The sequence below is a fragment of the Larus michahellis genome, chromosome 1 (genome assembly GCF_964199755.1).
Source record: "Larus michahellis chromosome 1, bLarMic1.1, whole genome shotgun sequence".
Lineage (NCBI taxonomy): Eukaryota > Metazoa > Chordata > Aves > Charadriiformes > Laridae > Larus > Larus michahellis.
In genome coordinates this window covers 157,230,467-157,257,953 of record NC_133896.1, presented here as the reverse complement: position 1 = coordinate 157,257,953, position 27,487 = coordinate 157,230,467, and positions in this window count along the sequence as shown.

Genomic DNA, 27,487 nt, shown 5'->3' with positions numbered 1-27,487 from the left:
ACATCGCACCACTGCACTAGTTTTTGCAGTGCATGAAGAAAGCACTATGCAAGCAGCAGACAAACTGCTCTGTGTCCCAACTGCAAGGTAGTAGCTCAAAAGTGACATGGGTTTTGCTGTTCTTCCTTCTTACAGCCTTTCTCCATGAAGGTCCAAGCCCTCAACCACAATGAGCTTAGGTTTCTCCAGGCCAAGTCGCTGTTTCCATTAAAGGCAGCTGCTGCCTGAGAGGGAAAGGAGCTGGAGGCACCAGCAGGGGCTGGAACTGCCAGTGGGAGGCAGTGAGGAGGCAGGAGGCGCAGAGGAGGAGACCACATGCCAAGGAAGCATGTACAAAGGAAAAAACATCAGACAGCATGAGGAACACGAGCACAGCAGGAAGAGGATAGAGACGAACAGGAATATGTTTTGGACAGTTTTTTTGGTTTTGGGTTTTGTTTTTTTTTTTTTTAAAGAAAGCTGGATCTCAGGAAAAGGGTGTAAATTTTTCTGATTACGAAGCAGTGATGGGGCATACCAGCGCTGAAAGGACCACATATGGGAGTTTCAACAGCAGCAATGTGCCTTGCTGGCTTGCTTTCATCCTTTTCAGGAGTGCTTGGTCTGATGGTTGTTAAAAGTAGATCAAGTAGTACTAGACTAAACAACCCCTGATGTGACAACTTCCATTCTCCTCATGGACTCTTCACCCACACACAGACACACCTGCCTTCTGCCCCCACAGAGCCTCAGTACGCGGGTCGGCACCACCAGCCACCCGTGAGCCCACCCATGAGGCAGGAAACACTCTGCTCCTGCTGCTCCAGCTGCTCTGCAAACTCTGGAGCTTGGAGAATCATGATCACCATGTATGTGTTGCCCCAGCTCACTTATGGCAAGTGGGGATTCCCCCAACCAGTTATTCCTGACCCAGCCAGCACTATGTGAAAGCAGGGATGGAGAAAGGTCATGTTTCTGCACCAACTATTCCCAACACCATTTGCACAAAACATGTCACACTGAATGCAGTGTTTTCTCCCAAAGCCAGTCAAGAAAACAGTGGTCCCTCCTGTCCTGCTGCCTCCCACGTACCTTTACTATTTGCGTCTCACATTTGTTTTTTTCCACTGCAAGCAAGATTTTTCTCAGTGGTACTGATGAGCTGGAAAAAAGAAATAAGGAGAGAAAAATAAAAAGAAGTGAAAAGAAGGAATTACATTTTTCACCTCATACATGCGCTGCTTGGACTACAACATTTATACTTATGAATCCTGAATAGGTGTTTGACCTTTTCATTGTTTCTTCACTTATTGTTCTCTCCGTTCCACTTCCCACTCTCTGTGCTACTGCACCTACTCTGATAGTTGCTCTTCAGCCTGTTTCTTCTTGCTTTGTTGAATTCTGACTCTGCAATCAGGTGTTTGTGCAAAAGCTCTTACTGTCAGCAGGACCCTGACACAGATTTGGGTGCATGAATGTCCCTGTCTTCAGTAGGGTCCTTGACTTTATTTTAAAATAGAAAAAGCCTTAATACAATAATACATTTTAATTAAACCATGCACAGCTCCCTTGGCAAGCACAAGGAAAATCCTATCCTATCTCCACAGCAGTGCTGCATAAAAACAGAGAGCATCTTTTCATACCTGTGTCTTTAATGGCAAGAGTCATGAGACATATACAATATCATTTAAAAACTGCACTGCTTATACTTTCACTCTGTGAGTGGTTCCTTGTTATGGGGTTTACAATGGATTAGTTTCATCTTTAAAAAGGAGACAGAAAGACAACTCCTTGAGCACACTGAATGAGGTACTGTGAGCTTGTTGTGTTAAGGAGCTGGTATTAGTTGATTGGCATCAAACATCACGGATTTATTTATAGCATATCAAGCATGATGACGACATGGATGCAGGTTGTCAAAGGAAGTCAGTTCCCAAAGAGACAGCTAAATATTTAAGGGCCATATTTTCAGATTTGCTTGAGACTCCAACCCTCTCATGAAATCACTGTCTCTGTTGCCTTTAGTCTAGGACATCTGGTCTTTCAAGAGGTGTGTCATTCTATTTTTTAGAGCTCCTTTTCTCAGGGGCCCTCAGGGAGCCAAACCCACCGTCTTTCACAGTGTACCTTTCCCTGTAAAACCAAAAATGGCACCAGCTCCGGGGGCAAGTTCGAGCTGTGAGCCCGCCTGTGGGCTTAGACCAGATCTAGAGCTGCCAGATGTGGGGGCAGCCAGAGGCAGAGCCCGCAGGGTTATTTTTCCATGATCTGCAAGAACCCATAGAACCATAGAATCATAGAATGGTTCAGGTTAGAAGAGACCTTAAAGATCATCTATTTCCAAACCCCCTGCCATGGGCAGGGACACCTCCCACTACACCAGATTGCTCAAAGCTCCAACCAGCCATGGATGTTCCAACACTTCCAATCTACTGGACGAAAAGGGATGCGGATACAGGGAAGACTTACAATTGAATGGTAATCTGGATCACCTCCCTGCTACCTTCTTCGCTTTTATTTCCAGGCCAAGTCATTGCCATCCATGTCAGCAGTTCAGCCCTAATTCAGCCAATGCAGACAGCGGTTGCTTTCCTGGCTCCCTCTGAACAGCTGCCTGCAGGCACATTACAGAAGCTGTACAAAACTTAGAAGAAAAAATGTTTTAGCTGAGAAGGGTTTTCTTCATTCTGTCATTTTCTGAAGAGTGTGGAGAAAGAGATGTCAATTTTTCGGCTCTAAAAGCCAGTTTTCACTTTATTACCTGGACGTCACATTTATAATATTTGCATAGAGGAAAAACTTTATTCAAAAGTTTCAGAAAGAAAGAACGTGGGTTCCTCACCTAAAGCAAACCATCCCCTGGAAACATCCTTGTGATTTTTATTAGGTCAACTTAGTGTTTGATGACAGTTTGGAACCAAGGTAATACGTGCAGCTGCCGTTCCAATCTATATTTCTAACACTCTCAGAAATGTGAAAAATAAATTCAGCTGATTGATCAGAAACCAGAGGGACTATGCTCAGAAAGAGCTAACGGCATCCACTCTGCAAGGCAACTCTAACTCATTGTTAAGACGTCTCCATCGATTGCAGTCGACTTACAAGAGGAGTTAATGTGTTCTACTAAATTAGAAGCAGTCGGAAGATTACCAGGTAACAATACATATTTTCATAATATCTTCCGAAGAATTTTTTTGTAAAAACTTCTGCTTTAATCCCTTGTTTTGTTTTCAAACACACACTTGCAAATTAAACCAGGACATTTGTATTTGGCAGTCCAGGTCCCCGCTGCTCCGCGCCTCAGCTTCGCAGTTTGGTGTTGCCCAGCCAGCAGCGCGTGAAGTCTATACCCTGAACAACTCATGCTGAAGGAGAAGCAGCTGCTCACTGACACCGCTCTCTGCAGCACACAAATCTTGCACTTCTGCAGAAAGAGAACAAATACTTGCGGAAAAACACACATGGAGTTTGTTGCTCAAGGGGTATAAGATTAGGTCCAGTGTATTGACTAGGGAAATAGCCTGCAGGCCTTCGGCCAGCGAGGCTGCTTGCCAGTGACTTCATTAGGGCTTTTGCCTATGAAAGGGCTGCCTGTTTGGATCCTGGAAACTTGCATCAATACGTCATTTTGTGTGACTAAAGTAAGCAGAATGTGTCCAAAGCGCTGGCCTGTTACGGACCTCAGTCTGCCTCCATTTGCAGGCAGTGTCACTCGTAGGAAATCAGGTTTTGATTTGATCCAAGGCTCTTTTCAGTAGGACTTTCATCACTGACTTCAGCTGACAGAGTGAAGCTCCCCATTTTCTCTTATGTCTGCCCACAAAAGACACCGGTGGCTGATCTCCTTGACAGACTTTGTCCAGGAATCCCAGAAACCCCCAAATCTTTGCAAATTTCAGGCAGCGCTTTGCATCCTCACAATAACCCTCCCTGCTGTCCACCCTCGCCTCATGGCAGCGGGGCACCCATGAAACCACGATGCCAGTGACTCCCAGAGCTCCTCTGCAGGGAGGAGAGAAAGGAAGGAACAGGGTGTCATAGCAGGTGCAAAAACTGTGCACGTCTGGCAGTATAAATTTACATACTTACTTTGCAAAATCTTACAAGATGTGGTTCCAGCGGCTCAAGGGCAAAAGATGGTGACAATCCAGCAAATAGGCTCCTTCTTGGGCTTCAGTGCTCTCTGATACCATCAAGGCAGTAGGAAGAGGGTTAGAGTAGTTTGGTGGACTTAACAAAATCGCTTCTGGAGTAACAATTTTTTGTCAAAGATCAGATAGAGAAAGCAGAAAACCTAAGGACCAATACAACCAATCCCTAAATCAGCAGTGTAAACAGATACTTAGAGCATCCTCACTCATGTAGGACAAAACCAGGAAATGCAAGAATGCTGAATTCTTTGCTACATGCTAAAAAATATTCCAGCATGCGTTTCACAGGTCTTTGGTCAATCTGGTTTGGGGGTTTTTTTTGGAGATTACACTTTTTTCTTTCCTGTTTGCTTTTTTTTCCTGAAATTCACTGAGAACATGCATTTTAGTCCCTCAAACTAACAGCATAAAAATCTTTGTTAAAGGACAAATTGAAAGTGATTACCCTACTAACGAAAATAAAAAGCACAATTACTTCTGGAGACTTCATCTACAGCTCACAGCACAGTAGGTCTAATGATTTCTGAGAATTCATTAAGTATTTGTGTCATTATAAACATGCTGTAAGTGCCACACACGTATATTTATTACTCTGCTGAATCAATGTTGATTTGATCAGCTTACCTTTGACATCAGCATTTCATAAATTTCTTAGTCATTTCCCCATGATGACCTCACAAAACACACTCTAAATCAGTCCTAAGCCATTGGAATGCTTCCCATCCTTTCCATTATGCAGCCCTGCTCCTAAAATCTTACTCTTTTTCCTTTCCCGGTCCCCCCTTTCCTCCCCATTCCTTTTTCCTCTGACCCCGTGTGCTAAAATTCTGAATCAGCGGCATTTATCAGCTTAACTCTTAAAATACATATCCTCGTAGCGAAGGGAAAGGACACAAGCGAAAAGCACAAAGTCTATTTTTAGCAGATGGGATCTAATCGTACAAAATTTAGCAGGGGTTATTTCTCTCTCCCCCTCCCCTCCTTTATTTTTTATTTTTTTTCTCCCCCCCCCCCCGCCCCTCTTTCTCCAAGTTCCTGGGTTGCGCTCCCTTCAATCTTGTCAGCTGTAAAATGGGTCTCTTTTTAACCTATAATGGATCAGCGAGATTAAAGGTGAAGTCATGAATTAGTAGCAGTGACAGCCCAGCACGATGGCCCCGGCAGCAGGGGGTCTCCCTTTGTGCTCGTCCACTCTGACCCCCCGTGCCACTCTCCGCCTGTGGGAACCGGACAAGAAGAATGTCGGGGTGGGGCCGGGGGCCGCCAGCCCCAGCCCCTGCGCCCGGCCAGCGCCCCCAACACATTCTTTCCCTGGAAATATTCTGACATCACCCCGTCATACCTCCTCGCCGGCTCCTTCGTTAGCTCCTTTATGCCTTGCCGGCGACGGACAATGGGTCCTGCGGCAGGGTGGAGGAGGAGGAGGAGGAGGAGGAGGTGGAGGAGGAGGGGAGGGGGGCATCTTTCCCAAGACAACTTTTTCAGAGGCTGGGGACCCAAGGCAAGCGGGGCTTTTAAGATCGGGAGGTGGGTGAATTTTCCAGGAGTTGGGCTGTGTGGCTTGAGGTGCTACTGCCAATGGCAAAAGAAACGAAGCGCGTCCAGCAAGGCAGAAAGATTTATTTGGGTTTTTAAACCTGAATTTCTAAAGCAAAAACAAAGACCATCCCTACATAAACACAGCTTGTTCAACGTCTGCATTTTTCCTTGGGAAGTACATCAAAACCACCCATTAGAACTATCGCAAATGTAACATGCATTTCCAGCCTCCTCCGTGAAAGACTGTGGTAACGCAACATCAGAGAGAAACATAAATAACTGGAGCTTCCTCTTAAGAATTCCTCTTCCAGGGAATACCTGAGAGCAGAGGGAAAGCAACAGAGCTACATCTTTCTGCAGATATGAGACCGGCTGGTCTTCCTGTTCAGGTTCTCCAGGATATATTCTGTCCTTACTGAAATTTAAATGCAGTGTTGGCTTCAGCCTGTCTTCTAGGATGAGCAGTTAGACTTTTCAGGGTCCCTCCCAATTAAATCGCTAATTAATTAATTATAACAGCATTCCTCATCCTGGCCAATTTACCTTGGTGGTGAAAAAAGTTTTGTATTTCTGAACATATTTTTCTGAAACTTTTAAAGCGATCCTATTGCACCTGCCACCAGAGCAATCCCAGCTCAAACCACTTCTCTGGAGGATATAACATGTGTGCAAGATGGAGCCAGAAAGGATGGTCCCGGAAAACTTACAGAGAATCTTCCCTAGAAAACCGTAAGAGCATCACTAGAAATTATTTCACTGGGTGAGGATATGTTTCACTCCTGCAATTCCATAAAAGTCTGGTGAGAATTCACTATCTCTGTGCCTTGAAGTTCTCCACAGGAGGTTCCTCCACACATAGTGGTAGAGTCAGGTGGGATTTAGGCAACTGAAACAGCACAAAGGCATTATAATATGCCTAAATTCAATACCGTTATTCCTGTTTAGAGGCTGTCTAGCCCTGGGGAAACAGTAGTTTTTGCAGTATTCTCCCATTTTGTGCTAAAAGATGCCAGGCCACCTGCTTTTCTGCTCCAAGCGTAGTAGTTTGGCAAATGGCTCCTCTGGTAATTTACTTTGCAGATACTCCTGGGGTTCGCATGAAGGAAGTCTTGATCCAGTCTTGGAGTAGAGGGTAAAGGGAGAAACTCTGTGTCATAGCCAGCTTTGTTTTCTTGTATGGCCCCGTTTTGTCTTTTCTGTGGCTCAGCAGCCAAAGACCCCTCTAAGAATGCGGGGAGATCTCCCAAAAACTAACCTGGAGAAATCAATGAATGGCCCAGATGAATACAGGACAGGGCAGGCACTGTGAGCCTCTTCATCTCTTGAGCAACGTGTGCTCACGCAACCTGTATCTTACCAAAAAACTCACCCCAGCCTGACATCACCCCATTTAGCCCCAGCCTGCTCCAGCCCACACCACAGGACGAGTGTGAATGTAGTCGTTGCCAAGGGAAAGCAACAGCTCAGAGGGTTTCAGGAGAAGTAGTCTCTTCTCAGGCCCCGAGCAGCAGCGGGCACCGGCTGGAAGCAGTCGGCGAGATGTGCAGATGGTGCGGCCTGAAACAGGTTTCTGAGTAGATGATCTGACAGCATTTCCACACCAGTTCATGTCAGCTGTGTGGTATCCAGTTACACTTTCTGCAGGTCTGCTGGACCTTTTTCCCAGAAAGGGCTCCCTCCCCGCCTGGCATCTAGGAGGCTGCGATCCATAACGCTATATTTTGAAGACAAAGAGGGACGCGCATTGAAGTTGTACCTAACCAGCAAGGGAAAACTGCAGGATGCACATTGCAAAGTGTCGCTTAGCAACGTGGTACATGAGGAGTACACCAGGGCACGCTGAGTGCTGGACCAAATGGGACGCTCATGAGTTGCCACTGAAATCCCCTTCCATGTAAGGCCCTCCAAGCCCAGGCCATTTTGGGAGAAGAGTTCAGACCGCACCCAGCAACGGGCTTAGCAGGCTGAGCAAAGTTGCCTACCTGGTGTGTAAGATGTTCTCTTACACATCGGGTAGATCGGGATCCCTGCAAAATGCAGCATCAGTATCTGTCCAGTGTCTACAATGCTCTTCTATTTCCTTAGGAAACGGGGGATTTAGGTGCCATCTTTCCTCTGTCTGAGAGAAATCAAACTCGTGTCACTCTTCCTGAAGGGGAACCCAAGCTCTATATAGTAGTAGGTCCTCAGGCAGGAAAGGTGAGGACAAGGCTGATTTTACCCTTCAGATCTTTCTTTGAAATACGAGTAGACCCCAGGTTTCCCCACTCAGCCCCTAGGCTACAAGGTCATGTTCCTTCTCTCTGGCATGCCATGGAAAGTGAATGCCTGGGTGCCCCAAGCTCCTAGCCAGGCAGTAAGCACACCCTGGGAATGGGAGATATATCTCCCCAGAAAGACGAGAGACCAGAGCCTCCTAAATCCTGGGCAAATGCACTGGCCAGTAGATATTTATAAAGGATTATATAAAACACTGGATGTGTCCTACATTTAGAAGTGGACACTATTTAGTTTTTTTGGAAGGGTTTTAGTATCCCATGATGAGGAGGGTGGGGTGTGCACACAGGCATTCAGGGCTGACTGCCCCTGGGAGCAGGGGAAGGTGCCTTGAGGAGCACCTCGCTCTGATCCTTCCTCTCTCCCTGCCGGTTATGGCAGGCAGAGTGGGCTGTTTTGGGGTCTCCCATACACTGCATGGGGATGTAGGGGCATGGCATAAGGCTCAGGACACCGCTATGAGGAGGAGGTGCGGGGTAGGAAGAGTTCCCTGTGGCATTCATTTCTTCCCTTAAAGGTTTCAAAGAACTTTCCTGGAATTTGGTCCTCACCTCACCCAAAGACAAAGAGGAGGAATGGCATTAAACTTACAGACTGGTGGTGTTGCCACAACTCATGATTTAATCAGGTTTAGGTATTCCTTCTTAAATCTTGGGCTCTTGGATTCAGGTGACTCAGTGGGACTCTCAACGTTAAGGAAACAGAAAATGAAGTATCCTCAGGAGCTGGAGAACAGCTTGGAGACTACCATCTTTCTAACATTAATATCACATAGCAAACAACAGTGAATAGGTAAACATCAAAAATTATTTAAAAATACTGTTTATTAAAAAGCGTATAAAGAACTAATTTGGGGGATTTTTATTTTTTTTTAGATTTTAGATCCCGTCTCGAGTTTTGTGGCCCTTGACTCCTATCTGCTGAATGGCAGATCTTGGGAATCCTCTGACTTCACCATGGCCAGGAACATTTCACGGGTCTGCCCTTTTGTAGCTGGGGGAGGCTCCCTTCAAGGCTGGCAAAGGCTGGGGCAGGGGCGGAAGTCTTCAGCCAGGAGCTATGGGGAGATCAAGGGGGAAATCACCTCCCAGAGTCACAGAAGTGTCAGACACCTGTGTATTTGCCCTGGACAGTTATTCCTTGTCTCCCCCAGCCTTGGAGTTCTGCTCATTCCTCCACAACCCAGACCCAGGACCCAAGCAGCCCTGGGGACAAATTGAGTCTCCTTGGTGGCTTGGTGGCAGCTGAAGAGGGGACCCAGAGGGAAGCAATCCAGTCCTGAGCCACAGTAACCTCCAGCTCCATTTCTATGTGAAACTCCTGAAGGGTTGCTGCCTCCCTAATTGCTGTTGTCAAACGTACAAGGATGCATGGGCTGGAGCAAGCGCGAAGCTTTAGTCCCCTGTTGTGTCTCCTGCCTCCAGCCTCCCTGTGCAGCACTGAATCCTCAGAGAGAAGGTGGTGGGGATTCTCTTCCCCATCCCTGCTCTGCTCTCACTGGAGACCGTGGCTGCGAGCATGCCAAAGAGACAGTCTTGCTTCTTTGCTTGGGCCTGGGCAGTTTATAGTAACTATCGAACGTGAGGATGGAAAGCTTTTGCTGAGCACTGCTTGGACAACAAGAGCATTACTCCCCCTCGTGTCATCCTCTCTGCTCCTGGCCACCCAACCCAGCAGCAGCTCCTGCATGTGAATACGGTGCCCCAAGCTCCCTCCACGGTTATTACTGCCCTCTCCCACCGGCGTGGGGGTGAGATGTGCTTCGTGCCGGGGGTGGGGTGGTGGGGCTGGTGCTCCTCCATCTCCTCTGCAGGCTACTGCTTTCTTCTGTTGCACCAGGAGAAGGTGCGCATGTGCATGCTTTGATGTGCCCAGGTGTGGGCACGTGTGTGTGTGGCTGAGGTGGACGAGGTTAATCTCTATTTTTGCCATTCCCCGTTCCCTGAAAAAAAAGAGGGAAAGTAAAACCAATCCTGAATCACAATGTGGTCGTATCCTGCCTTAAACAGAGCCTATGGCAAAGCCACAGTTTAACACCAGCCCTTTAATGAGTCACTCAAGGAGTTTCTTTCTGGAGGAAGGATGGGATTAAAAGTCATTTAAAATTATCAATGCTTCTCCAGTATTTCACTATCAGTCCAGTCCTTGATATTCAAGAAGAATCTAGATCTGAAAAAAAGCCATTTGCCAAAAACATTGCAAGCCAAATTTTTAATTATTATGTGGATGCCCGTTTCTCATACTGCTCACTTTGAAAACAACACAATGACACATTTCATTGCCCATTACTAGCCGCTGAGAAAATGCTGGAGATGATACATTGAAACAGCACCAGCAGCCTTTTAGATGGTTGCAACTTCTCTCAAATACTATTAAAGACAACCAAAAATGTCTCCATTAGAAATACAAAAACATTTTGTGACCAATCCTCTCCTAGAAAGGTTTATTATAGTTCTAAAGTCAATTCCAGCTCTGTTTTTTCAGATACCTACTAAACTGCATTGTGAGAAAAGTATAAAGAATTTTTATTTCCATTAGATTTTTATTTTAATCACCTAAAAATCATTCTTATGGAAATGAGAAAGACAAAAAGATTCCCCAGGGACTGAGAAACTTCACTGATTTGCATCATTAACACTGAAAAGAACTTGCCTGGAAATGGCCCCTTCACGTTTTCTTTTATTTACGTTTCTAGACAAAAATAAAATTATTTCAACAAGAAGGTTTCTTCTAGATTCATACCCCATTTTGATTAGTTTAGTTATTAAAACATGAATATACCTTGCTGTGCTTTGATGGACTGATTTATTCTTTGTTATACTGGAAATTTTTTTTTTTTTTTTTAGTTTTTACCCCATTTGTAAAGGGTTTGCAACACGGGGACTCTCAGTGATCATTGATTGTATTAGCATTCATAATTAACACCAGTAATTGTTAAGACACTTTTTGAACAATTGCCATTTGTGGCACAGAATGAGAGAAAAGTGACATTCATTTAACTAAACTCTGCAGTCTTCGTTTAACAAGCCTGTCCAAGCATAAGCAAAAATGAAGAAACAGAGCACACACTAAATATATATTTAAATGCAGACAAATTTCTATGACAAAGTAGTTCTTTCAAGGCTCGAATCAAAATTTTAAACAGTTTACCTTCTTTGTGTCTTCTAAAGAGTTTTATGTAACAAACTTTCAGTGTCATCACTAATAGCAGTTCATGCCAAGGATTACTTTCTTAAAACTGCTACTCAAGCCTTGTGATTTGCAGTACACTTCTTATTACAGGATACATTATGCAGAAACCCTCTGCTATGTGATGGGACATGGCAACCCTGCTGTGAGAATGCCTATCAGCGCTTCTTTTAAGGCCCTTTCTCAATTGTCAGCAAAGTATTTTTTAAGGTTAAAAGGTGTAAAATTATTCTGAAATGCTTTTCTGACCTGTCGCCTATCACTGCAAAAAGCTGTAGTTCATTTTTTTTTTTCTAAAATTGTATTTTTTAAATGTGATAATATTATAAGAATAAAGCTAGTAAGAGAAATATAGTTTTCTATGTTTTTCATGATATTTTTTGTAATTTTTTCACTACTGATACACATTAAGATTGTGGGTCCCTTTTTATTTCTGTTTTTCTTCATTATGATCCTTCCTTTCCTGTGAGTCAGTTACAATGTGCAATTAATGAGAAACCAGCAATTTAAAAAAAAATCTTTTCATTTATATTTTTGTGGATTGTTCAAATGAATTCTTGAATCATATTCTCTAATGTAAAAGTCAAATGCAGCAGGGTCATGAAGCATAATCTCATTATACTGGTATATAAAGCTCACAAGATCTGTCATTCTTCAAGTGCTACCTGTACTTTGATTGAAACAACATTGAATATCAGCAGGAAAACTAGAAGGCGGCTTCTATTCTTCAGACCGGTGTCTGGCTTTTATGGTTTTGCAAGCTGCTTAACTCTAGATTTCCCAGGCTACGTGCACAATTCAAGGTCAATGATCCTATAGTTTTAAATCCTGTGCACAAGAGGTTACCATCTCCCATTGTCTGTAGCTTAGGATTTCCAACGGCAGCTAACTGTTTATGTGCTGGTAAAATGCTGGAAGGTATCGGAAATCACTTTATGCTAAGTTTCATGGACTGTTCTATAACACGGTCTTATCAACCTATACCGTAGAATTCAGCCTTGTAGTAAAGAAGCGTCAGACATGAAGGGCCTGATTATCCCATCTGATGTCTAGCACATGCACACAACAATGTGACTTGCAGCTGAAGCCGAGAAGAGAAGTACAAATAGGTGGCAGAGAGGAAAACAGATGCTGTGCCAGCTTTATACATTGAGTTCTGTACCAGAACACCAAGGTGATTATGCCCAAGACCATGGCATGGCTATAAGAAGTGACAAAAGCAGTAAGGCGGCATCATCGTGTTGCGCTCAGGTATCTATGAGGATTTGTATCAGTCGTCTCCAACACAGACTCGCCTACTTTTCCAGCCACCCCACCTATCAGTCAGGGCCCCCAGTAAGGTTTTGTTCCTGCATCCTTCAACGCGGTCAGTGATGAGAAGCAGGGCTCTCCACGCTCAGGTGTGGTACAGGACTGTGTACTCCACTGGCATTGGCAAAAGAGAGCAGGAGATTGCACATTCTGCTTCACATTGATTTTATCACATCCTCTTTATTGATTAACTGCATCTCATCAGCATAAAGTCTCAACTTGCTTATTAGCACCTTGGCGACCAAACAAGAGATGGTTGCCATTCATGGACACATGTTTTTGGACATGTGGATTGTGTGTTTTTGGCACGGCCAAGCATAGACTGGGAGGACTGCACTGTCCCCCCAGCAAGCACCACCCGGGAGCCTGTACTTCAAGAAGCAGACTCTCCCTCTCAGCCCTTCTCCCCTGGGTCCTGTGCAGGATAGGAGCACGGAATAGCTTCACCCAGCCCTTGGGTGGTAGAAGAAAGCGTTTAGGCCCTATACATGGGAACAGAAATTGAGTCTTCACAGCACGGCACAAAGCACAAGGCAGGGGAACACACATGCCATGCTCCAAGGACAACCATCCAGCCAGCAGTGACTCTCCAGCACCTAGAGAGGCTTGCAGCCTCCAGCACACGTTGTCTTAACCCCCCTCCCATCCATGGCTCTTTTCAGTAACCCAAGATGGAGTGATTCTTTCAGGCAACAGACCAGCAAATTTCTAAAACTATTCCAAAGGATTTTAACCTCTGTATTTAGAAGTTACTAATGCATACAAACTGCAAGGAAGGTCATTGTTGCCTAGAACAAATCACAAAAATCTTAATAGCCAACAATTCTAGATGAGATTGTTACAGAGGTCACAGGATGATCTTTTAAGTTAGATCCTAAAAAATAGAGTCACTGTCTTTTGAAACATGTATGCTAAGTAAAAGAAAATAAAGCTATCAAACTGAACAGTTTGTCTTTTTTCCCTGTCAGTCTTCCTGCAACTATTCTGAATGCACAACAGCAGCTTTCTCTTATCCATCTCCTAAAAACCTCACTTCTTCCACAGGGAGAAATTCAAGGAGCTTGGGAAGTGAAACCCACCTTTGACTCTCTCTACACACTGTGTCCTTGGAGAAAGGCATTTCATGTTCATCCTGTGCATTTTCAGGACCGTCTGGAATCCCAAGCACATCCCAGACATGAAGAAATCAGTTTACTGCCTGAGCATATAACCTAACCCCCTCAAGTCTTGGCCCTGCAAAAACTTATTCATGGGTATAACTATACATATGAGATTAGTCCCTTGCATACACTTGACTGTTTGCTTAAACGTATACATGCAGTGTGTGTATAGTTATTGTCCTAGCTTGCTTCCAACATAGAAAGCTTACAAAGTCACTTAGTAAGTGTGAAGAAAAAAATAGAATAGTCAACATGATGCTGGGTAGTTCTCTGGGACTCAACTAAGACACTTTTTAAAATCACTTGAAACTTGCCTGACTGTCTTTGCAGGGGTCTCAGATGCCTAAGATTCATCTATTTTAGCATTTGAAAGTCACTGGTCTAGATCTAAGATTAGGGTTCCTTTATCATCTTGAAAGAAATGCGCATATCTAGAGGCACTTCACTCACACTAAGGTAAGTATCTAAGATTGTGATCTTCTATCCCTGGTGAGAAGAAACAATTCACAGACTCACAAGGCTAGGATTTGGGAAATACTTACAAGGAGCTGCTACTGTTCTTCGGAAGTTCCACATTCAATTCCTTCCCATCCAAACTCCAACTGTGACCTCTGGATAAGCGAGGAATAAAAGACAAAGTTATTGTCTTGATGTCATTTTAACACTGTCTTCACACCCCTTTCTATGTAATCATTTCCATGAAATTACCACAACGGAGATAGGGCATAAGAAACCTAGAAGGAGCAATCCTCAGGATACTGAGGATTTTTTTTTTTTTACAATATTTCAGGGCCAGTAGCCAAATATCTGCAAAAGAAGGTCCCTATGTAAAATAGGGACCATCTTGAAAATTATTCTTTTCAAAAAACCTACGGAAGCCAATGGTTGGTTTTTGCAGGAAGTCTGGATCGTAGGCATCTGTGGAAAGCAGTGCTCCACACTGTGAAAAGATTAGGAGGACCCATGTTCACCCGTAAGACCCAGAACCTGACTATGGCCTTAATCCCAAACAAACAGAAATCATGCTGCTAATTGCAATGCTGTGGAATATGGCATTTAATTATTATCAGTTAATACCAAGGCCGTATTTTGGGCCCCAAGTCAGGATTGTGACCCGGTCATGTAAGAGACAGTTCACAGCCCTGCAAACCAGCAGCATGAGGGCAAGACTGTTCTTCCAAGGTACAACTGCAGCCCACAAACAACTTGTGTCACGTTCCCTCACAGGTGGTCATGGATACCTGCCAGGGAGCGTGGCCTTGCTCCTTCAGTATGTGCCAAGGATGTTGGGGGAATTTTGCAGATTAAGCAGGACCCTTCGCTTGCACAGCTTTCACTGTTTACCGCACCCAGCCTAACTGGAATATTGAATACTGGAGCTCCGTCTTGCTCAATGAGGAGAGAGAGGCTCCAGTTCCAGGCATCATTTTCCAAAGTAGGGCTTGGGTAGGGAAGAAGTGTGATAAGTCTCTAAGCGTTAGCAGGGGCAGACAAGTGTGAGGAAGAGAAAGTCAGTCAGTCATATTCATTAGCAATGTGTCCAAGATGGATATACGCAACTATTGGTTTTTAATTTAGAGGGGCAAATTAAATAAATGGCCAAATGAATGAAGAAATTAACAAGTCCATTTTAATATCCAAACAATGAATTTCAGGAGTTAAAAAATACTAGAACAGTATCCAGAATTTTTTAATTTTCAGATTTTATAATCTAAAATAGCACATTTTTGCTTAGTAACTTGCATTGTTTTCAATACAGCATTTCTCATACACACTTAGTATGAATACATTATTTTCACTTCTTGCACAAGACAGTAAATTTTTCTAAGTACTGTACAATATGAAATAAATGCCCCACTTCTCTGTGCCTCTTCTTCCTTTGTTCCTCTGGTTTTCCTTTTTCAAGGACTTTCACACTTTTCAAAAGAATCCCATATTGCTGGAAATCTAATCCATTTTTTTGCATGCTGCACTAGCGAGTCATTAGAACAAAAAAAGCAGCAACTTTGTTATCATTGTTCCAAAAAACTTGAACTAAAGCAAAGGGCAAAGGGAAACAAATGTTATAGCTTGCTTTTAAATCCTCAGTGGGTTTCCTTACACATACATATGCATGTAAAACATATAGATATACATAAAAAATACAAAGAAATCAGATGAGGTAATAGCACCCCCTTCTGAGAGTTAGGACCAAAGCTTATACCCTCACTTTAAAGCAAATCAGGACACTTCTCATCATGGTGCTACAGTTTTTCAACACGCAGCTCCTACTTCATCTTTTTGTCCTGCTGCACTAAACTAGAGAGATGTACATACTATTTACTTGGCATTTATCTGCTCCTGCCTCTGTTGCTGCAAGAACTGCTTGGTTTCAAGGCAGCAATTATAATCTGGAGCTAGGAAGTCCCCCAAAAATTATTGTCTTCAGCTCACCCATTCAATTGTACCATGTATAAAATACTCCTTGAACTGGATGTTTTGGATGTGAGAGAGTTGGCTTCAGTTTTTGCAGTCAGGGGACAGGTGGAGGAGGGTGTGAAGGGTCGGTGTAGCTCAGCAGGAATATCACTCCATTCCTCAATGACTCAGTTTTCCTGGGGGGAGAACTTCACCTCTTTTGAAATGGGCACAGCCTCCTCTTCTTCATCCCTCCTGCCTCCCCTAGTCTGCAGTTAGGGCAGGAAAGGACCAAGAGCCCATCTCTCTCTTGTAGCAGCACGGACTCAAGAAGTAGTATCTGCAACACCTAATGGGATAATAGCCAGAGCCATTCCAGTATCACAAGGGCTACGGTAAGGCTCTTTATGAGCCTCCCTTACCACATACCTACACCAGCAAACATTGGCTCAGTTCCTCCCTTGGCCTGGCAAAAAGGTTGTCTTACCTACCAAAAGAAGTGCATTTTCCCCACTCTAAGGAAAAAAAAAAACAGACCAAGATGATTTCCTGCCTCACCCATCCTTTCCCAATAGCAAATTTGACCTCATGCAATTCCATCACAATGGGAATGTGAAGACTCTTCCTCCACTTGCTCAGGACAACAAGGGCTCAGTTACACAGCACAGTGCGGGTAGAGCTCTTGTAACTCAACAAAGAGCTGTCCTGTGAACGGCTCGGTTCCACCAGACGAGGCTTTGGTGGCATTGAACCATCCAATCAGTCCGCAGCTCACCAGCCCAAAGCCAAAATAAATCACACCCAATAACAGTAATCACACCACAAAACCCTCAGAGAGTAATTGAGAAATGCAGCCAGGGTCAAGAGTTGAAAGGAGAATGTAACAGTGCTTCTCAAACTCCCACTTCTCATTGAAAACCAATTTGTGATATTTCTCAGTAGTTTGCATAGACGTTGCTGCAAAAAAAGGTCTGTAGAATCTGCAACAAAGCAGCTAAGGAAAAAGCAGAACAGTATTTACTCTTTTTTGAGCTGCGAAAGAAAGAAAAGTGTTTGATGAAAGGTGCTAGACTCTAAGGAAAATAGTGAAGGAACTCTGCAACTTAAAGCACAGAAATCCACATGACACTGAGCTATGTATAATTTACCATGACAAATCAGTGCTCTAGCAGAAAGAGTCACAGCATGTGAAGAAAAAATTAGCACAAGCTGAAGATAAGATAGACACCATTTTCTACTTGCAGTGCCAGAAAGAAAAGAAGCAAGAATTAAGCCAAACAAATAGAAACAAACCCCAGTAATACTGCAAGGGAAAGAAGCTCTTCCAGGACATGTATAAAGGAATGCACCACAGAAATTCAACGTGGGAATGCCATAACATCATGAGGAAAATATTACCTCTGAAAAAGTTATTAAAGTCCACAAGAATCCATGTGATGATGCCGAATCTGAAGGAAGAGCCCTTGTAAAAGTTTTTTGCAGCCCAAATCTGGTAGCAAGGAAGATGCCAAGGTAGGTAAGAATATAGTTACTGAGATATGAAGTAATTACAGTACATAAAAGTGGAAATACTTGAAGCCCAAATTACAATGGTACTTGGTTTTGGCTCAACACTGTTATGTGCAGGGCTTTTGCATGTGACTAAGAGCTACCTGTACACTCAGAGAAAGCGCAAAAATGAAACTGATTTGGGAGAACGAATTTGAATGGTGCCTACGCATTTGGGATCTTTCCGGTCAAGGGTAGTAAGCGCGCAGGCTAATGCCCAAATTCCCAAAAAGACACATGTGCAGATCCCGATATTCATAAATTCATACAGAAAATAAAATACAGGAATGTAAGCAGACAAGCATATATATTTTGTTATAGAGTTCTTTAAAAATGATGGTAAAACAGGATTTCTACTACAAGCAAATAATCATACCTTTAGTAGTCCTTCGTTAATTTTGCAAATCTCGGTCTCATCAATCAGGAGCTATACCTCCAGGAACTCCTCCAAAAAAAGGCGTCCCCTGGCATCTGGAAGATTGTCCAATTACAATTTATAGAAACTTACAGCAAGGATGATTGGCTAAAGACAGAAGTCAGGGAAGGTGCCAGGAAAAGAGAAGAAAGAGTGTGAGAGGGACTGTGAGAGACCAAGTGAACTTCACTTTCTCATATGTAAAGTGAGGGCAATTACACCTCTCCTTAAGTTTTGTGGTGAGTGGAGTCAGTCCCTGGGTGTCAGATTTGGTCAGTTTTTCTTGCTTGGCTTCTGTTCTTTTCTTCTACTTTGTTCTTTTTCTCTCTTGCTATGTGTAGACTTCATATTGATAAGAAAAACCTGTATCAATTCTTACGGAGTCTTTTTAGTCTTTGATAACCTGTGTTATCAAAAAGGGGCTCTTAACTTAAAGTCTTTGTTAGGGGCAGTTCCAGCAGAGAATAGAAGATCACTGTTAACCCTGGGCTGAGTCAGGAGAATGGTAGATGGCTTCTCTTGGGAACACAAGGGAAGTTGCGAAGAGCCATTGTCCTGGAAATCCCACCCTGAGCAGGATCATCAAGAGGTAACAGCTCTTTCTGGTTCTCTCTAGGCACTGTCAGTTGTCCACAGAAGGAAATTGTATTATGCCTGGAAGAAGAACTGCCCGCTCATCCCACCACAGGTATTGCTGTCCCTGAGCTGGCACCTTAGAGAGTCCGATTGATTCAGAAGCATTTGAGATTGACTACCGATCAAGCCCCTTTACTCTTCATTGCCAACAGCTCCTGCCCCACTTACTCTTTGGCATGGCTGGGCAAACCTGACTATTTAACCGTGGCAGCATTGGATCTGATCTTCTGCTCCAGCCAGTATGGCTGTGAGTCAGTGGACTACCTGGGCGCAAGCTGGGAGGTCTCTGTTAGACCAACTAAGTGTTTCACAGAATCACCTGTAAATAAAACCGGCATCTGACCAGCCACAAAATAATCCAATAAAACAAATAGCATTCTTCCTTGAGGTGAGAACAAGAGGCAAAACCCTTACATTACCAATGGTTCTTAACATATATGCCTGGCCCAAAATTCAAGAAAAGTCTACTGGATTAGATTTTGCCTGGAAACTAAGACAGGACCTTGAAAGTCAACATAACACACTCTGTAATGAAATACGAAGTTGTCGTGCAAGAAAAGAGACTCTGCAATTTTTCCTTGGTGCTTTTTTACATTTCCATCATAGTCCTCCTAATCATTTGGAAGACTTCGAGACTTAACATCTCCATTGATTAATTCAGAGACAAAAAGTCCATTTGGTACCAGTGATCTGGTTTTCTACTGTTTCTCTGAAATGGCTGCCAAAGATACACACATCTCAAAAGATGGACTCTAGGAAAAAAACAACCTTGAACCAATAGCAGCAGAAGTAATCATAGTCAAAAGGATGCAGAGACTAAGGACATGCAAAATCACATGCCTCAACAAAGGCTTCTGGGAGTTTGAGGCCATCTGTAAAAGTGTACAACATACTATGTGAAGAAAAAAAAAAAGTAGGAAACTATTTGATAGATTATAACCCAAACAGTTACACCATACATGCGTAAAACTGAAGCCTGGTTTACCAAGTTTTTCTGACCAGCATGAAATTTGACGTGCTGCAGCAGTCTGCAGATGAGCTGAGGACAAGGTTTGCAGCATCATCAACTGTGGGACAGAACTACATACATCTGCCCAGCAACAAACATGCACAGATTGCTCAACACCGTGTGCCATATCAACTGAAGCAATAAATTGCAACAAATTCTTCTTTAATGGGAAAATATTAACGTCCCAAACAAAAATTCAAATGAAAATTCTGTTTACGGTTAGCAGTCTCAACAGGCTAAATAATGCTTTTGATTTTGGGGCAGGAATATAAATGTTACACAAACCCAAGGAACAATCAAGATGGTAAAGTGTCATCCGAATGGGGTACAAATGATCAGAGTGACTGGAAGCCTAACAGAGAACTGTCACCCTTGCAGGTGACGGTGGTGGGACAGTAAAGCCAGCCTCATGGCAAACGCAGTCTCAGTGGCTGCGAACGGCTGGTGAAAGCAGGCGATGCAAAGCACCATCCCACTCGAGGCTGGAGAGCCACAGCCAAACGTAAACAAGGTTAGAGCAGCTGAACAAGCCAGTGTCTCCCAGCTGAGACACAGCAGCTGCCACAGCACCCCAAAGGAAGGTGAGATGCTCCAGCCTTCAGCAGGACAGGGGATGCTTGCTGCAGGCTGATGTTCTCCACCAACAGCCGAAGCTGATGTGCTTTGGAGAGCATCCAAGGAACTAACAGAGGACATCAAACCCTCAGCTCTGTCTTCTGTGTGCTACCAGGTGGACAAGTGATGCAGTACAAACACATCGTCTCAAAAGTGTCTCGCTGAACAGACACAAGGGGAACCAAGTCCCCTCTGGCCAGAAGGAAAGAAAGCCCACATCTTCTGTGGGCTGCTTTCCTGAATAAAGGTGCGCTGGGGCTCGGGGCTCCCTCCTTACCCTGCTGATGTGCTGTCACACCAAGCTGAAGTGGCTCGGCTGGATCCAGCACCTCTTGATAATCAGCGAGCATAAGTGTGGCATTGAATTGAGGCGCAGCATTGCCTCTTCCACTGCTGGCAGGGCTCTTGCTCGCTCCAGCCCCTCTGCTCAGCGTGACGGCACATCAGCGGGCCACGCTGAGAAGAGAAACAACGTGAGGCACAAAGGAGCAATGCTAACAGAAGCAGGGGGGTATGGGGAAGGAGAGCTGAAAGCCTGTGAGCGGAGAGGAGAAGGAAGGTGAAATTAGGTTGACGAGCATCTGAATAAAGCCTTTTTGGGTGGAAAGAAAAAGCAATGTATTTCTGTGCTTGCGCTTTTCCCTTTACACGGGCAAAAGCAAGAAGCAGAAATGCTGGTTTTAATACCGTTCATGATGAAATTCAGAAAGGAAATAGAATAGAGACTCAAAGACAGAGCTCTGAGAGCTCCCGCTCCCGGGCTGCTAGGCCAATAATTTTCAAGCTGTGGTCCATTGTGACTTGTACCGCCAGGCTGTGTTTACACTGTGACTTAGTGCCAGCAGTACTGCTGGATAAGGCCTTTCAGCAGATCAGCATCAAATCCTATTTTCAAAGATTTAAAACAAAAACAACAACAACAACAAAAGCCTCATTAAAAAAAATTTGCTCTGAACAAAACCTTGGCATGATATTGTACATCCTGGACAATTCCCCCACCAACTTTTAAATGAGCATATTTGGGCATTATAAAATGTCCATTTTGTGTGGATTTTGTAGGCATTGTGAAACGTGTACGGTTTCAAAGTTTACCAATTGTTTTCTGGGTAAGAAAGTACATCTTGTGCAGGAACATAAAGGAGGCCCACACAATCTAAACAATGACATTCAAGTTGGATGAGAAGCAAACTGAACATTACCAAGGCTTTCTAATATTCAGACTCCACCCTCCCTATATGTTTTGAAAGAAGTGCAGCTGGGGCACTGAAGGATGCATCCATGAAACTCGATATTAGCCACACAGAGGCCGATACTGGAACAGATAGCCCCTGCTTCTGTGCCACTGTGTCAATGGTACCCATTACGTGTCCATAAACTTCTGTTATTCACATGAACAGAAAAGCATATTTTAAAGTCTGGAGGAAATGGAAATCCCTGGTCACCCTGAACATGAAAAGGGTAGTGCAAACTCTAGGGCAACACAGGCAAAAAAATTTTTGCTCAAATGGCTAAACATGAAGCTAGAATAGTTGGTGCACACCACAGTTTTACAGGTAACTTGGCTAACGTCCTTTCCCTTGCCTGATATTCTGCCCCATAATCAGTTTACTGGTTTCCTTTCTTTCATTCTGTCAAGCTCAATGTTTTTGTCTTACCCTTCCTAATTAACCTTGTGTTTTTCTCTGTTTACTCCCTCTTGCTTCTCTCATTCCATTGATCTCATCCCCTTGCTGGCTGGAATGTCAGCCTTGGTTTGACCTCCTACCAGAGTAACTGCTTTTTGCTCCAGAAGGTCTCAAAGTGAGCTGATTCATAAGGCTTATATTTACTTCTCTTTCAAAACCCCTCTCAAGCCCCTCCCTGCCACAGCAGTTACAAGAAATGAACCAATGTTTAATGGTAGGGATAAAGGGCACTTGATAAACTGAAGCTAGACAAATAGCAGCGTGTAGGAAGCTATATTGCTGGTTTCTGTCTCCTACATCCACCATTTACAACTCACTTCATGGAGCAGAACTTGAAGAGTAAATACAGCATTTCACCCAGTCTCACAATACCCTGGCAAGTGCAATACAGCAAATACAGAAATAAAGATCACTTCGATCACCCAACGGCCCAGAGGCTGCTGGTGAGCAAATAGTCACACTATGCATCATGACCAAGCATAGTCAAGGAGTAAATTACTCACCCCTTCTGAAAGGCCAGCAGCGCAGTGTCCTGGAGCACCAACTCGCACCACAGAGAGGAGCACCCAGCGAACAGCAGGCACAGTTTCTTCTCGCCCAGATGTGTGCCTTGAGAACAACAGACCCCACAAGTCACATCAGAAAGCTAAAGAAGCCTGACTTCAAGCAAACTGCAACAGCTACTTACCAAATGCCTCCAGAATTAGGAACTGAAACACAAAGACAGCAACAACCATTGATTTCCTATATCCATGATCGGTGGCTACATTCAGTTAACCTGGATGCATGCTGGGGTAGCAGAGCATGTGCAAGTACCGTGGAACCGAAATATTCTGCAAGAACATTTTAACTGAGAGAGCACTGGCAAAAGTTAAGGCGTGAATATTTTTGCCCTATTGCTGCTTCTTTTGTCTTCCCTGCTCCAGATGTCTTTGTCTTGTCTACAGTCTCTCCTAAATGAAGAAGCGAAGCATGCGTGTGACGGGGTGCGTACCCAAGAACCCTTAGAAAAATCTTAAAACAATGCTTGCCCCTCCTTCTCAATACCAAGAACGTGACTTCAGCAGGCACAGGAGCGCTGCTCTCGCCTGGCTGGGGTCGTCTCACATCTGAGCCTGCATTTCTTGCCTGGAGTAGCAGTCACTTTGTTATTCGTCCAGCCAGCATCCTTTTGTTGATCAGTGAAGTTTTGGCACTGCAGATGTGATAAGAATAAAAACATTTAGGCAATCGGTTAATCTAACAAATATGTTAAATATAGCGAGACAATGAGATCGAATGCCCACTGCTTTCATTGGCACCAGACATAAATCTCAGAGAAAATTGCACAGATGCAATCAGAGTTGAACACGAGAAGTGTTTGGCACATTTGAGCTCTGCTACCCTGAAGATAAGACTTGAAAAAAGGACAGACTGCCTATCAATACCTTCACAGAGCACACCCTTTTGAGCTCTATAAATACATTACATTCTCACCACAATACTTTTTTTTTTCCCAGGGCTGTCTTTAAACACACATGTCCTCGTTTCTAACTCGAGATATTTTTTAAACATCCTTCTGATAACTTTCCCCAGCTTTGAATTATTAGTGAGCTACTTAATTGTAGCTAACATTTACTAACATTAGTCAAAAGTCTCTGCCAATACACAAAGCTATTTATAAAATAAGTACTTTTAATAAAATACTTATCATAAGGCAGTTGTCAGCTGTTTGCAGGTGCCCCTCGCAGTCAAGTCTTATTAATGAAAGGTGGGAAGCAACTTCCTGGAGGAAACTGCTCTGAGATTTGCAATTAAAGCAAATCTGTTTCACACTGTAATGGCTGAGTGTTGTCTCCAAATTGAACACAACGACTCTTTAGGGGATAGCTGAATTTTCCAGGCAATTTATTTAATTAGAAACTCTCCTAAATTTTATAGGGATTTTAAAAAAATAACTTTTTGAGAATAGACATTATTTTTCACATCACATTTTTATGTTCCACTCATAACAAACCATTTTTCAACTTTTAGCATCAAGCAAATATGTTCTTCTCTCTTTCAAGATAAGAGATTTTCTTAAAGAAGTTAATTCAAGTTAACTTTTTAATGTACCTTAGGTAAAACATATTCATCTCCCCTGTGGGTTTTCCTATTCAGAATTAAAGTTGCACTGATTTGAAACAGTTTTCAACCATCACAGCAGGAAATAAATGAAACTAAGAACTAAGCCCATTTTAATTTTCGATGAGAATGTACACATAGAGTCTTAATGTGATTTAGCTAATCCACTTCAATTTCATACCTCTGTTAATTCAAACGATCTCTTCTGAGTGATCACAACAAGATCATTCTTAGATTATTCAAAAATGCACAACTGTTATCACCCATTCAGAGCTAAATGGACAGTCCAGTAGCGGTAAGACAAGGTGGGAGGCTTCAGCTTTTCTTACGGCCCCAGGAACAGCCCATCTGGTGTTTCCATAGCACGTGTCTGTCTGGTTAGAAGCCAAAGGTCTTTTAATAACTGGATTGTCACAGCCACAGGATGACAAGGAGCCCATAAGGAAAACCACTGGCAACTGTCTGATACAAAAATATTATGCTTTTTTCTGTTGAAGTTGCACTGCTATCTAAATATTGCTTCATGAAGTATTGCATGAATTGACTGCCAATGCCTATGTCTTTGTTGCTTTTAACCTGCTTAAGAATAATTAGAGGGTAAGAAAAATGCTGCAGCTCATTTATCTGGTGTTGAACCCAGGAATATCTTCCAGGTCCCCCATTTAGCTCTGCACCCCAGCTGTGTCTGGATCCAGGATAGGGTGAGGACCTGGTGTACAGTATCCCCTCTTCCCAGTTCCTTTCTCCAGGGCTCTCATCTTCATGAAAAAAAACAAAAACAAGGGCTAACAGACTGGAAAGAACTGTGCCATATTCCAGCATAAACCAAGCAATCGGGGTGCCGAAGAGGATATGCCGCAGAATAACTGAGGTAAAGTCATGGACAAGTCATGGTAAGCTGAAGAAGGACTTCTCTGATTCTGATTGACACCAAATTCAGGTCCCATAGAAGACCAAGGCCCAGGCTTTATAAAAACCCTTCACAGGACATGGACAAAGAGAGCCATCCTTTCCATAAGGATATGGCGAGCAGAGATGGCAGGGATGAGAATGAGATTTTGCTAAAACCAGCTAGGCCAATACCAAATGAGGCATACAGTGACCCTGCAGACACCAAATCATTGACATCACCCAGCTGGTCAGATGACAAGGGAATAAATGCCGTGGCATTGCTAACTACACCTGAGATAGATAGTGAGTTTTTGATCTCAGAGTTTGGAAGACCTTGACAGGGCTTGGGAAAGTAGATACACATGAGAGTGAACTTGAACCCTTCATCCCTGTGCAACACTTGGAAGTATAAACTGTGCAACACTTGGAAGTATAAACTGACCCCTGTCATTAACTTACATGGAACTGCAGTTCTATGGCAATAGGTCTGGTGGCCTGTTGTGACCATGGAGGCTTAGGACCACCACAGAGGCCACGGAATGGCTTGGAGGAAGGTTCGATTTTTCTATTAAACTGATGTATCTCAAAAGCAAAAACCTCATGTTGATGTGGACATCTCTGTCCACTATCCACAGGCTTCACAGGTGGGTTACGCATACACTCATGAGATGACTGTTGACATCACTGTCTTCACCTCCAAATACCCTACATAAACACATAGGGATTAATTATTTGGCATGGGGATTGCAAGATAGTTACACAGACACTTTTGAAGGAGTCTTCTGTACACCTACTGTGGAAAATACACCAGCTGTAGGTTTGCACAGCAGAAGCAAAACACGGTGTGGCTGAAATACTATGTAAAGATGCAATCAGTTGGATGAAGCTGGAAGACTATCAGTAGACATGGCCCTAGGGTCATTTTGGTTGTCTGAGGGACACCTGAAAATCCAAAGCAGTAAAGAACTGGGAAGTCTCAGAGTTAACTCCAAGTCACTGTAGTCTCACCTGGCTTGAGTTTGGTCTGAGACTTTTAGAGATGCCATGCACTGTCCTGCTCCACAGTTCAGCCCTGTCATAGCATGAAATAATTTGTTCAGTTTTCAGTCTTACACTCCCCTTCATTAAACCTAAAAAAAATGCCTAACAAGAAGGAAGGCTCCTACTCTGCTACTCACTTGCACAGCAGTGAAAGGTCTGTTACAACTGATCCCCCAAACCCAAAAAGAGCACCTGTCTTTTCCCTCGGTTAGATGAAATTTTGAAACTAGGCAGGAAGTTCCCCAAAGTTTGGCTCACTGTGTAAAAGTGAGTTTCCAGGGAATTCAGAGCACTTATATTTGGCTGCAGGCCGGTGGGCTCAAAGTTAGCATAAGTGACATATCCAAAACACAAGAAAAGTTTAACGTTATTGTCAAACAAGCACACTTACATTGGCAAGTTCAGCCATACTGAATGCTACAGAACTGTTTGATAAAAGGTTGTATTCTCTGTATTCTCCTAGAGTACCACAGACTTCTAAATATTGCCCTTCAATTTAGCATTCCTAAGGACTGGAAGGCCAAGCAGTGCAGCAATGTAGAAATGTAGACAGATGTATCTAAAAGGATTTCAGCCTATCCTCATGATAATTTTTCTTTCAAGTTTCTTCGGGTTTAGAAAGCTTGAGAAAGGGATCAAAACTGGGGGCAAATATAGTTATGAACAAAAAGACAGCAGCCTGAAACTTCCGGGGAGTTACGAGGAAATAAAGTACATCGTACTAACATTTTTCCATCAAATTTTAAATACACTGGATAAAATGGGATGTGGTCCCCAATCCCTGGATACCATGTCTTTGAAACCTGTAAACAATATCACAAGTATGAGATTGGGTATGCGTAGCATGTACAGTTGCACACAAGTTTCTGTGAGCAGACACAAACATGAAAGTTCACACAATAATTAAATAAACGGAAAGCAGAGCAGCTGGGAAGATTCCAAACACCACGTCTTAGTTACTTAATCACCCTGCAAACACATTTCAGATTACTCTGTTTTTATTAGTTTCATGTTAAAATGCAAATCGCATACTGTAGTTTTAATGAAACAATAAAATAGAAAATAATTTTTGGCATAAAGATCTACTAAATAGATTTTTTTTCCCCCCAAATTGGCTTCTCCGATACATCCTCTGCTCAGTTTTAGTTCCTTCTCTACATTGCAGTTCTTTTGGTAGGACGCCAAAGCCTGTCAATTAACAGTAAGCCTATCCCTTATGAACAGAAGCAGGGACTGTGATCATGTTCAACTAAGATCAAGGATTAGTAAATCAGCATGGCACCAGATTGCAGGCGCTATTTAAACCCCACAGGCCTACAAGCCAATGCAGCAATATTATATTCCAGCTGGATGTGGAGAACAGAATCTCATAGTTACAGAGGAACTCACTTTTTACCTTTCCTGTGCAGGCAATTACAAGTCAACTTAAAACGAGCCCTGATTAAATCATGTTGGCTTTCTCAAATGCCAGTTAGGAAACATCCACATGCTGTTCCCGCTGGTATCTTATCAATGACTTTCCATCAAATTAAACATATTTC